Source organism: Schistocerca serialis, chromosome 8 (genome assembly GCF_023864345.2).
Source record: "Schistocerca serialis cubense isolate TAMUIC-IGC-003099 chromosome 8, iqSchSeri2.2, whole genome shotgun sequence".
In the NCBI taxonomy this organism is placed as follows: Eukaryota; Metazoa; Arthropoda; class Insecta; order Orthoptera; family Acrididae; genus Schistocerca; species Schistocerca serialis.
This window is the reverse complement of record NC_064645.1, coordinates 333,521,037-333,533,455: the sequence shown is the minus strand read 5'-3', so window position 1 is coordinate 333,533,455 and position 12,419 is coordinate 333,521,037. Positions and strand designations below refer to the sequence as shown.

General features: G+C 43.4%; 1 non-coding gene across 1 annotated transcript; it reads right to left on the bottom strand.

Annotated features, from left to right (window-relative positions):
- Positions 1 to 7,835: 7,835 nt before the first annotated feature.
- Positions 7,836 to 7,909, bottom strand: Trnat-ugu (transfer RNA threonine (anticodon UGU)). Its single transcript has one exon. It is a non-coding gene; the product is annotated as a tRNA-Thr (tRNA).
- Between the last annotated feature and the right edge of the window lie 4,510 nt (positions 7,910 to 12,419).

The following is a 12,419-nucleotide window of genomic DNA, read 5'->3' as shown; positions in this document are numbered from 1 at the left end:
CGCTGGTACGTTCTGTTGCTGTGTGTTTCCATTCCATGATTAATGTGATTTGAAGAGAAGTAATAAAATGAGCCCTAACATGGAAAGTAAGCGTTTCCGGACACATGTCCACATAACATATTTTCTTTCTTTGTGTGTGAGGAATGTTTCCTGAAAGTTTGGCCGTACCTTTTTGTAACACCCTGTATACTACTTCCACCTAAGCATGTCTCGCGAAAAGACCATGAAGATAAAGTTACAGAGATTCGAGCGCACATGGCAATCGTTATTGCCGCGAACTATTCGCGACTGGAATAGGAAAGGGAAGAAGTGCCAGTGATACACAAAGTACCCTCCGCCGCACACCGATAGGTAGCTTGCCGAGTGCACATGTAGATGGAGATGTAGAAAAGTAAGTAAATTGTTTATTATTTCAAAAATAATCGCCATAAATGTTAATACTCTTATCCCACTGTGAGACAAGACGGTCAGTGGCTTCATGCAAAAATGTTTACAGTTGCCTACGGAATCGTAATTGTAACCAGTCGTGCATCTCTTCGTCCGAATCAAATCGACGGACACGAATATCTTCCTTAAGAGCTCCAAAAAAATGGAAATTGCTTGGGGAGAGACTGGGAATGTACCGAGGATGTGTAAGGGATTCCCAACGAAACTTCTTCAGCATACTCGAAACAACCTTTGGCAACATGTGGTTAGCCGTCGACCGTCTTGTCTCAGAACTAGACGACTGTATTATCTGTTAAGGCGATTACTTTTGAAGTAATAAATTGTTCTCTTCCTTTTATTCCACATGTCTCGTTTTTACTTGACTGCCCCTTATATACAGAGTGGTTTGCGGAAGAGGCTTTATGAAACGCTTTAAAGGTCTGTGCGAGGACTATTCGGAAAGAAAGGAACGATCGGTAGTGAAATGGAAACCACAATGAAACTGAAAACTATTTTATTTGCAACAGTTAGCTACACCTTCCAGCTACTTTTCTACACCGTCACCGCTCCGACTTAGACTTCCCTCGTAGCGTTGTACCAACTTTCCAAAATCCTCGTCATAGCCTCCTGTGCTTTCCCACAATTTTGCATGTTGAGCTGCAGCTCTTTGTCTGTGTAAAAAGTTGTCTTCATGGCCAGTGGTTCATTTGAGCAGAGATGAAAATTGGACATAGTGGAGAGGTCATTTGGTGCACAAAATCCTGCAATGGCAATAGTTTCACAATTACGGACGGGTGTAGAGGCAGCATGGCTTACTGTTTCTGCAGAGGACTGCCAGCGACTTGAGTCCACGCCGCGTGGAGTTGCTGCACTACACCAGGCAAAAGGAGGTCGGACACGATGTTAGGAGGCATCCTATGACTTCTGTTACCTGACTGTAACCTATTATTATTTACACCCTGTACACAGTTGCTCCTACTTATTTTGCATGGTTATGTTGAAACGCTAATAACTTACATATACGAGCGTGCAGTAAACGTCACGCTAGCCGGACGTTTGTGCATGTTTTCTGAAATTGCACACCAGTAAGTGATATGTTAGGATCCTCTGTAATTTAATCATAACTTTAGTAAAGGACATGTAAACACGATGAGCTTCGCTTGGAGTATATGATAGGATAAGTTAACCATCCTATTACATGCAACACAGGTTTTGTGTATCTTATTGCTGTCACTGCCTGTGATTTGACAGCAGTAACACAACAAAACGTGTTCTGTGTGACAGGACGGATTTCATATACTATCGTACTAAATGAAACGGATGTCATTGTTATTGAGATCTGTGACACCGGCAATGGGTTTTACACCAAAATACCTGTTTGGCAGATAAACATTTGAAGTACAGCTCATGGTGTTTAGAGGATGTCCTTTCATAAATATCTTAAATCTCCGGACCGCCTAGCATTCAATGTTTTTAAATCATGTACCTCTAAATATAGCGTTTAGTTTAATCTTTGTACACGAACTGTCATTTTTCGTTTGTTGATTTGAGGTGTTTAAAGTGTATAGCGTCTTTGAGTTCATCGTTGTAATTTTACTTTCTCACATCTGATTATTCTCTCTTTTACCAGAGATATTTTACTTTTGTATGCTCATAACAGGTACTTCTACCAATAAGAATTACTAGTTTTGTCGTACCATTTATTTTATTAAGTACAAAGAACATCGTTTGCACTTAAGCGAGGCTGAATATTACACAAAAAGACATATGAAATCGCTGTAAGGAAAGAAGCACCTGAAGATGGAACCATAAGATTTGAAATGTTATAGTGTATAACTTAAATAAAGTTATACACACATTCATGTGAGTCAACGTTTATGCCTCTGATCACCGGACGTACTCAGATTCATCATCTGTATTTGAGTTGAAGAAGCGTACTGCAGTTTTTACACGCTTCTCGACAGTTACTGAATACTAGGAGTACACTAGCAGAGATATCGGTGGAGTTAAAGACTGTACGTTCATAGTAGATGTTATTTACCCAATTCTTGGAACTATATTAGGAATCAGGAGATATGGTACACGGCTGGTCCCGGCGGAGGTTCGAGTCCTCCCTCGAGCATGGGTGTGTGTTTGTCCTTAGGATAATTTAGGTTAAGTAGTGTGTAAGCTTAGGGACTGATGACCTTAGCAGTTAAGTCCCATAAGATTTCACACACATTTGAACTTTTTTTTTTGATATGGCACATATTGTGACTTTTCATCTTTGCATAAATACTGCAGCCTACATGGGCTGTACAAAATATGGAAACACCGCGAGTGCTTGAATATAAATGCAGGTGCTAGCCAAGCCTACAGATTGAGTTGTTGTATTTGACCACGAACGGGCCGGCGCGGTGTGGCCGCGCGGTTTGAAGCACCATGTAACGGACTGCCCTGTCCTCCCGCCGGAGGTTCGAGTCCTCCCTCGGGCATGGGTATGTGTGTGTTGTTCTTAGCATAAGTCAGTTTAAGTAGTGTGTAAGTCTCGGGACCGATGACCTTAGCAGCTTGGTCCCTTAGAAATTACACACACACACACACACACACACACACACACACACACACACACACACCACTAACGGCACAATTCAATGTCCAAAATACGCTGTAAGTGTCAGTCATGGTCGGAACAGTGTTCTGTGTAGTTGTGAGCGTATTATGTCAGGCCTAAGTGAATTCGTACTTGAACAAATTGTTGGAGCTGATATAGTGGGTCCTTCTGTAAGGAGGATAACAGAAATGTACGGTGTTTGAAGAGGCACAGTATCTAACATTTATACCGCATATAGAGAAAGCGCAAAGTCACCCGCTATCTCACAGTGTGGACGGAAATGTGTATTGAGTGATCGCGACAAACGATCAATGAAAAGGGATTGTGAAGAAAAATAAGAGGACGACAGCAGGAAATGTCACTCAGAACTCAATGTATCACTCGCGAACCCTGTCAGTACCAAAACAACAAGATGCGAACTCCAGATGCAGCGAATCACAGGACGGGTCGGAATTCAAAACTACACGCAGTGATGCAAATACCCACAACAGAAAAACATTGTGCTGAAGTCATAAAATCTGGTCTATTGAGCATTGGAAGACTGTCGTTTGGTCAGATGAGACATGCTTGACATAGTTTCCAATCTCTGGCCCAATTTATGTCTCAGCAGTGGAACATGAGCCCCATAGTTACCCTGCAAGGTCACATTACTGCCATGGATTATGTGGCCATTTTGGCTGATTTGGTCCCTCATATGGTGATGCTGTGTTCCAAGTGGACCGGGCCCCAGTTCATACAGCTCGCATTGTTCAAGACTGGTTTGGTGCGTACGTGGATAAAGTGTCGCTGCCCTTCCGGTTACCACGGTCACCGGATCTCAGTGTTATTGAGCCATTGTGGTCTTCTTTGAAGAGAAAGGTGCTTAATTGCTATCCACTTCAACCTCCTTACTAGAGATTGCCACCATTTTGAAGGAAGAATGGTACAAGATTCCCTTAAAACCATACAGGACATCTACTTATATTTGGAAGCTGTTTCGAATGCCTGAATTTTACTGGGCATGGTAATGTGTTGTGGTTATAATGTTTCCATATTCTTGTTCACCTCGTCTACATCCACTGAAACTGCTTACAGTACTAATGCAACAGTTTCTCTCTACAGTATTTATCCTCCAAACTTCATTTCAAACTATCGATTCTTTGATGCCTTAGGATGCCTCATCCACAGGATGTCTCATCCTTTTTCCAAATATGGCTTTCAGCTGCAGTTCACGTATCGAAAATTAGTGTAGGTGTTAATGCCGGATAAAATTGCCCAAATAAAAGAAAAAAAATTAGAGCTGTTGTCACTCTTGAGTGACAGAATCGTGACTTGGTGGAGAGCACTAGCAGGCATCAACGCATATTTTACTCCATTAATTTATCTCTTATTTGTAATTAACTGTAACTCGTATCTTTTGCACTTACATGGATATGGTGTCTGTTCTTTCGGACACCACTGACGACCTGCAGCCGTCTAAACCGAAATTACAATTATATATTAATACCTTCAGGTGCGCCGGCCGAAATGGCCGTGCGGTTAAAGGCGCTGCAGTCTGGAACCGCAAGACCGCTACGGTCGCAGGTTCGAATCCTGCCTCGGGCATGGATGTTTGTGATGTCCTTAGGTTAGTTAGGTTTAACTAGTTCTAAGTTCTAGGGGACTAATGACCTCAGCAGTTGAGTCCCATAGTGCTCAGAGCCATTTGAACCAACCTTCAGGTGCTGACGGGAGTTGATATATATCGACGGGGACGGGTGAAAATGTGTGCCCCGACCGAGACTCGAACCCAGGATCTCCTGCTCAGATGGATAGAGCCTCTGCCATCTATGCAGGAGATCCTGGGTTCGAGTCCCGGTCGGAGCACACATGTTCACCTGTCCGTCGATATATATCAACGCCCGTCAGCAGCGAAAGGTATTAATATATAATTCTAATTTCAGTATCTTTTGTGGTCTGGACTGTCGCTGATTGTTAGTAGTCAGATTACAAGACACATTAATCTCGCAGAAAACAGGTGCTTCCAAAACAATTAGTAATACATTTAGACATGGAAACTCGCAATAGCACTTTCGAAGAAAACATGAGTTAAAATACTGATCACTAAGCACATGATTTTGGAACTCCTATTTACGACGCTTTGTTTCATACAGCGCAGCAAGATTTCATCACACGAAACATAGCAATCAGGATGAAAGAAAGATACATTCTCGCTCAAACATTCGTGTCAACACAAACATATTTCAATAACGCTTCATTATAACACGCGCCAAAAGTAAATGGTGCAGTAATTAAAACAAACAATGCCTCTATGTATACGCAGTATATAGACCCAGTCTAATTTTTAATTTCAAATGTAAGCTGCAAGATGCAGTAGCTAGCAATCTCATTAACCAAATAAAACGTTCTGGCCACTACTTCATCTGAGAGCGTAAACAAAGAGGTGTTCAATAGTTAATGCAACACATCTTTTTTCTGAAAGCAGGTTGGTCTTAGTCACATTCCAACACACTAGATTATTCCCCGCTCTTTTTTCTCTACAAAACCCTATTCCTCAATATAGTCACCCTTAATGCGACGGCCTTTCGCCAGCTTACTGGTGGGGGAGGGGGCGGGGGAGGGTGTCTGGAAATCAATAACCTCCCTATCATCCCCGTACTGCTTCCCGTGAATTGCCTTCTTCATTGGTCCAACCAGATGAAAGTCATCTGTTAGGCGGGGAGGAACCCATTCTTTTTTTTTTTTCCTTTATTGTATTTCAGTGCCCCATATGGCGCGGGCTGGCAGCGGCATAGGCACCGCTCTTCAGCCGAGAGACAGTACATAACAGAGTGACATTTAAAACAACGTAAAGGAGGAAATATGGCGAAACAGCAGGGGAAACATAGCGGAAGATAGCGTAAAAAGGGGGCGTCTGTATAAATGGTGATAAAAATCTAAAAACTGTACACAAAAAACCACACATTGTGACGATTAAAAGCAACACAAGCCGAAGTACGGCCGCAGCATAAAAGCTGCGATGGTCGGCGTAGCACATAACAATCACTGGCAGCAACACTATGTACAAGTCCAGCACACGGTTAAAAACACAGCTCTTGACGTCACTGGAGAACAGCACCAAACACAACACTGACGTAGCACAACGACGAACAAACTGAGAGGATCCGCCAGGGGTATGTCTCTATGCAGTTCATTCTTGGAACACAGCCTACGACCAGCTTAAAGACGGAAGTGATGACACTTTCTACAGGGCCTGACCATCATTTTGCAGGACAATTCTCAAGCACGTACAGTGCAAGCTGTTACTGATTTGTTTGACTGATGGGGCTGCCAAGAGCTATACCACCTATTGCACTCCCCTGACTTAAGCCCCCGTGAGTTAGACTCGATGTCTAAACTGAAGGAAACACTTCACGGCATTCGCTTCAGAACTGCTACAAACTCGTCGGGGAATAGACCGCGCCGTCTGAACTGTCAACACAACTGGCATTGCTAAGAGTATCCTACGACTTTCACATCGCTGGCAACGTGTTATACACAATGCTGGTGACTACTTTGAACGTCAGTAAAATTTTGAAACACGTATCTGTTTCTTACGAGCTTTAAATAAATAGTTGCCACTATTAAAGTTCCAGCTCTCGTATGTTTCCAGACCAATAAATGCATTACTCCACAGCACCTAACTTACATCTGTTGGAGGAAAGTAGTTCACTCGTAAGTAGATGAACATTTCTTTAAGGTTAGAATGTGTGACATCGTATCTACACCTCAATTGATGCAATGAAACCCACGCTTTTTGTTCTTATGCATCCATCAGATGAGACATTAGACATAAATGACCACAGGGGTATGATTGAAGTATTGGTAGCGTCAAAAACAGTAGAACACCTGGTTCTTTGGATGAAGTCATGACAATTTTTCTGAGGGTCTCACATCACCAAATGAATCAAAGTACACACCCCAGCGAGTTCCATATCCCCCAACTCCCCCGTCGACCTGACCGTCTGCAGCTGTGCACCTGTGCCACCACTTCCGGGCAGTGTAAGGTTCGCCATACCAGCCGTACACTGGGACTGCCTCTTCCATATACACGCCATCTTGACGACCGAGAACACGGGCAAGCAGATTTGTGGGGTCTAGCCTCAGTGCAGCTTCATTTATCAAGAATGCTGACGCTCCGATAACCATTCACAGCAACGCAGGTTGTAGTGACGTACAGGGCGCTGGACTCTCTTATGACAGGGCAGTACCACCAATCTCAGAAAACGCCGAAGCCTGTAGATTCCTCCCCAGGCGTTGATGTTCCACCTTTCACCTTCACGCAGTGCGGGCTCAGGACGGCTGCTACTAGACTGTATCAGGAAGTAGACCGACTGATCGTAAAACTCTCATTAATAAATGGCAGTTAAAATGAATGACATCTTATTAGATCCCATCCGCTCCACAAGACTGTTATGTCTTACTTGCGCACTGTGTGGTTCTTTAGTGAATACAGGAGCGAAGAACAGACACTGCTCATAAACAGAGTATTCAGATATTAACTTATTCTCAATCTAATATCAAATAGTAAAAGTAAAACATAATTTTGTTGCTTTATTTGCAGCGTAAGTTTCTAACAGTAGATCTGAATGCAGAAATATATCGAGACACAAAAGATTTATAAATTTGCCACTCTTCAATACAATGTCTTTTCAGAAGATGTCGAGTCCTGGCTACTATGAAAGTCTGTAAATGTTACTCAACTGGCAAACAAACAAAATGTGAAATTACAATGAAATGTACACCCTTAGCTGCTTACAGGCGTTGACATACGTCAACGGGGACAGATGGAAATGTGTGCCCCGACCGGGACTCGAACCCGGGATCTCCTGCTTACATGGCAGACGCTCTATCCATCTGAGCCACCGAGGACACAGAGGATATCGCGACTGCAGGGACTTTATCTTTGGCACGCCTCCCACGAAACAGTGCGGGACAATTTGTTGAGAATGTGGGTTTCGCGGGAGGCGTGCCAGAGAGAAAATCCCTGCAGTCGCGCTATCCTCTGTGTCCTCCGTGGCTCAGATGGATAGAGCGTCTGCCATGTAAGCAGGAGATCCCGGGTTCGAGTCCCGGTCGGGGCACACATTTTTATCTGTCCCCGTTGACGTATGTCAACGCCAGTAAGCAGCTAAGGGTGTTCATTTCATGGTAATTTCATTCTAACGAGCTGCATGGTCACCGATGGTATCTGTGCCTGGTGAGCAAATGTTCTAACTTAAATACACCTACCACTGGATCTCCAGAGAAGGGGTGCTTGCATGTCATTGGCAGCTGGTTAATCGTTCGTGGCAGCACCCTCGTTCCATGGCGGCGGCTGCAGCAAACGCAGCGGCGTAACTTGCGGGCGGATACTGCAACAATCACTCACCCTTACCTTTTGCCCGTCCTCTTACATAGCGTGTTGGTCCATCTTACGACCTCGAGTCGCTATTCCACTGCGATCTAGCCGGCACCATAGGTTGCATGGAGCAGCCTACTCGCTAGGCTACTTACAACAAAGATTACCAGCATAACAGGAACTACGGTGCACACAAGCGGCCGCTTGGAACAGGTAGTGCGCAGTTTCATATCAGTGCGCAAGCCAAAATATGGGATGTGTTACATGACTTAACAAGCAGCTACAGTTCCACCTAGCCCAGCACTTCCATCGCAGCTCACATGCTAAGGAGCATCAACGTTTTCAGCAGAGGAATTCCCAAGCACACCTATGCCTCTGATGGGAAATCAGCAGCCAAGTCACAAAGCAAGACATGGCCATAGAGCAGTGTCTACGCCAGGAGGAAGGATTTGGACATTGTCTCTGAATGGAACACTTGCACAGGATAAGACTGTTTGTACAAGTATCACGTGAGAGGTAAGTATTGGTGTTGTTGAGTAAATCACTGTTGTAGACATAGAAATTTGTAGTTATTTTAGTGGTTGTAATATTTATGTGTATACATGCGTGATACCGTTTGTCTGGAGTGGAACCCTGTCCACGCAGACATATAATTGGCACCTCGGTGGCTTTTGTCAGCGTACAGAAGTCACATTAGACACATTGATTGCAGGCAAAGTGCAGTTACAACAGTTTGTCTGGGGAAAGCAATATGGCAGCGATTCTATGAGGGCTAGATTCGACATGCTCTTTCTGTGTCTCTGGCGGTATGTGGTACCACATGTCTACGAGCAGGTCAACGCCCGTAAACTAGAGGATGGTGGTTTGTGGGCGTGGTATTGGCCCCTGAAAGCGTTCCATAGATGTCCCATCAAGTTCATATCAGGCGAATTTGGTGCCAATCAACGTAAGTTCACTATCAGACTCATCAAACCACTGTGGCATAATTGTGCTCTTGTGACACAGACAGTTGTCATGCTGGAAGATGCCATCACTCTCGGGGAAGACATCCAGCATGAAGGAATGCAGATGGTCAGTAATAATGTTCATGTAGTCCACAGCTTCCCTGCATGCCCAGGTTAACGCCCTCATTGTACTGTACTGCCCCCACTGGCCTGTGTCCGTGTAGTAGTTTGTTTGGATGACAGAGTATCCGGAGACGACCATCGACTTGGTGTAGCAAGAAACGTGATTCACTCGAGCAGGTGACCAGTTTCTATTGATACTTGATCCAATATCTATGATCCTGTGCCCACTGCACTCACAACTGATGATGTCGCTGAATCAGCATTGGAAGATGTAGGCTTCATCTCCTGCAGAGCTGCATGCTCTGTAGTGTGCACTGAACGGTGTGTTCTGCAACTCTTGTGCCTGCACCAGCATTATATTCTGTCACCTTATCTGCTACAGAAAGGGGCCTATCCTGTTTTACGGGACAGGCAAGCCTCCGACCGCTATTTTCTGTGGTGAGGCGTGGACGTCCAATACTTTGTCAGCTACTTGTGGTTTCACCGACCGTCGACGACTTTCCATAGACGGTACTGACAGTACCATGTGATCATCCGATTAGCATCACCGTTTCCGAGATGCTAGTTCCCAGGCGACAGGCCATAACCATCTATCCTTCCTCGAAGTCGCTTATTTCAGCGGAGTTCCTCATTTTCGGCCCTTATTGTCACTGGAATGAGTCCCCATGCGTCTTTGCTCCACCTATATACACTAGTGTCCAAAAGTTTAGTATGATCACTAAAAGAGGTCATATTTGCTTGTGGTCTGCGGCGCATAGCATACCCTTGCATGCATTCCGCGAGTTATTTTTAAGTATGGCAAAAGCTGCGTGATTTCTTCCAACCCAGCTGGATTATGGCTTGTGGCTCAGGTAAGCCAAGTGCCGGAGGGCCAGAATCAAACATTGTTCTGGTGTAATTAGAGAACAGTGATTGTCTGTTCGCATTACATACAGTGAAGCAATAACTGATTTGATATTATTTAGCTCAGTGGTTGTGTGTTTTTCATTGGAGATCGAAATGATGAGATTATGTATTAAGTTCATAGAGTAACATGATATTCATATGTAGTAGGTCAAATGTGTGGTGTTCATAATGATTACACTTATTGTACGTAATGACGCACGTAAGTACTTTAAACATAAAAGCTTCATATGTTGTACAATTAATGGTTACATACTGAGCATTAATGAACATACTGTTAGAATGTGTAGCCACTCATACAGAAAGAAAAGCTAAAGTACTGCAGTTACACCATGTTTCACTGCCACAAATCATAAGAAAAATTTTAAAAAGCTTCAAGTTACACTAACTAACAAAGGTATTACAAAGTCACTATATCAGTTGTGATCTTTACTTTGATTTTACTTAAGATGAAGAAGGAAAATTTTGGATTGTGACGAAACCCGGGTTTCCTATGCCGGTGTGGAGATAAATCAGCTGTCAATGGTATCGTATCAAATTGCCTCTCCCAACAAACCAGGGAAAGCATGATAAGCTCACTCAGCCAGAAATATTAAGGCTACTGGTTTTTGAGACTCTTAGGGTATCATACTTCTGGATTTCACAGAATGTTGAAGGACACTGATTTGTGAAGTCTGTTTACGAAGGTTGAGAAAAGCCATTCAAAACAAGCAACGCAGTTTCTTGATTTCCCGATTTCCGCTGTCGCGTTTGACGCAACACTGCTCGGCCTAACGCTGTCCGGCATACACAAGAATTGTGGGCTCCCTTCAAACGGGACGTTTTTGAATGTCTGCCCTGCAGCAGAAACTTGACTCAGAGTGATTTCCACCTCTTTGCACCTGAAAAACTCGCTTGGATCCCAACGCTTTTGAGTTAGACGAAAAACTTCAAGCTGCTGGAACGGGCTGCCTGCAATCTCAGCGACAGAATTTTATGTCGAAGGAATTTATCAACTCGTTAAAGATTTTCTAAATGCTTGAATCTGAATAGAGATTAAATAAATAAATAATAAAATTATGTGCTAATTTTTTTTTAATAAACTGGCTTTAATAATTACCGTTATAGTTAATGGTCGAAGGAGGGTTACTTTCTGGGTAGTCGTGTTATTTTTACACCGAAAATGCGTGCGAAAAGCAGGGCGTTTCGTAGATGATATTAGGGCGGTAGAAACATACATATCTTAAATGCTTCATCAAAACCAAACATCTCAAAACCTAGTTTCATACAAAAATTTGGCGTAAGTAACAGGAATGAACTAAATATTTCTGTTCGTAGGTCATGAAGGTCTAATAATCTTCTGTCGCATTTTCCAGATAATCGGGGCACCTGCGGCAAAAATTCATACATAAATTTGCTGTTGAGCTTAATCTGGAATTACAGATTTCTCCAATGTAACTAGTCAGTCGATGCTGCTTGCATTTAAATATGCTACGTTCTGTCTTTTCAAAAATTCTTCACTGATTTTCGCGTCATATCCGTCTTAGGCCAATACAGTGCAAAAACAATTTGCGAAACTGCGTTGTTCTTTGTGCTATTATTTTCCGAATGTATTTCAGTAGAATTACACATATGCAGTGACTATTTGTATCCTAACGCGACAGTTTCTGGAAGTAATATCACTATGGTAATTACTCACAATTTTCAGTAATACAAAAATATTTATTAAGGTTAATTCATCGGAAGAAAGAAGACAGATACTTTTACTCCATTTCTGGCAACAACAATGTACAGATAGGTGCCAGTCAGACGTAGAAGTATCACTTGGAAAAAGGATTCCGCGTTAGCGTTCTGCGGGATAGTAAAACCAAAGGCGACGGTGCAGAACGCGTTTGCAGTATGTGGAAATAATGTGAGTATGCATGGTCCAATGACATTAAAGTGAACACGGCGAGTATTCGACGTCGATGCGCAGTAATCACTCACATACGGCGGGCGACAGCACTTGCAGTGGAGCGTGAACAAGGCGTGTCCGGGGGACGTGGCAAACACTGCAGTACCTGCCGTAATGCGAAAACGAAGCAATTTGTCT